Here is a 1,072-nt window from a genome sequence, read left to right as displayed (position 1 = left end):
AGTAGATATGAATCAATATTTATTATACGTTGAAATCAAATATATGTACTCACAAAATCAATTATTTCTTACAGCCAACAAATAGTCACTCTGTAAGTCCACCTCAAATGCTCGTGAACGATCAGGCATGACAAGACCCTACAACAATTCAATAAATATAATAACTTATAAATAACATTAGAAATTTTGAGATTAACTATTATAAACAACAACTAAAATGAAGAAAATTCTTTCATACCTCCGTCAGTGGCTGTGAGCTAGCCACAGCTGCGGCCACTCCACTATCAACAGACTGTCGCAGATGAGGAGGTGTGTCCGACATCATGAGCTGCATGTCATACAATACACGTTATATCTAACATGAAACATGGAATAAATATAATCAAATGAATTAAATTAACATGAAACAACTATACCTGTGTGAAGCTCGTATGATGTCTCTGCTCTGCGTCTGTGGTAAAGGTTGAGGGTCCTGTGGAGAACTGATGCACATGCATATTTTTTTTGGTCAATCCTTAATATGATTACGTAATAAATATATGTATTAATTAAAATGATTAAATTGATACATACCTCAGGACTCGTCGAAGGGACAAAAAATGGGCCTGGAGGATCGCTGCTAGGCCCAGGAACACTTTGACCCTAAATTTTGAACAATGTCAATAAATCCTAATTAATTAATCATTCACTATGCGTATGAAATGTGATCAAATTAGTAATTTACCTGTGTGTCAATGCCAAATGTCTCGTTCAGGAACTGATCGGTGACAAGCCCATCATCTGCACCATCTCCAACATGAGTGCCAAATGTGCATAGGGATCTGCATGAAGTGCACATGTGACCACGATGTATAGAAGGCTCCCCCTCAACTAATGGGCTTGTGGAATGGATGAGGGTCTGCATCAAAGCATTAATGGTCCCTAGAGTGCTGGCCTCTACATGTTCCTTCACAACTGAAGGAATAATCACATGCTTGCGCTGTGGATGGACCACGGTTGCCCTAACTACATTAGGGTCATGACGTGCTCTTGGCCTCTCAAATGATGACCCCCCACCTCTACCCTGGGAGTC

The 1,072-nt window shown here is 39.6% G+C and overlaps 1 long non-coding RNA gene across 1 annotated transcript; it reads right to left on the bottom strand.

Moving 5' to 3' along the window:
• Positions 1-237: 237 nt before the first annotated feature.
• Positions 238-729, bottom strand: LOC149571843 (uncharacterized). Its single transcript, XR_016358758.1, has 3 exons — positions 574-729; positions 417-482; positions 238-328 (listed from the first exon to the last, which is right to left on the bottom strand). It is a non-coding gene; the product is annotated as an uncharacterized LOC149571843 (long non-coding RNA).
• Between the last annotated feature and the right edge of the window lie 343 nt (positions 730-1,072).

The sequence above is a fragment of the Cupressus sempervirens genome, chromosome 2 (genome assembly GCF_028749045.1).
Source record: "Cupressus sempervirens isolate cs-2001-9-10 chromosome 2, ASM2874904v1, whole genome shotgun sequence".
NCBI lineage: Eukaryota > Viridiplantae > Streptophyta > Pinopsida > Cupressales > Cupressaceae > Cupressus > Cupressus sempervirens.
This window is presented reverse-complemented; position numbering and strand designations above follow the sequence as displayed.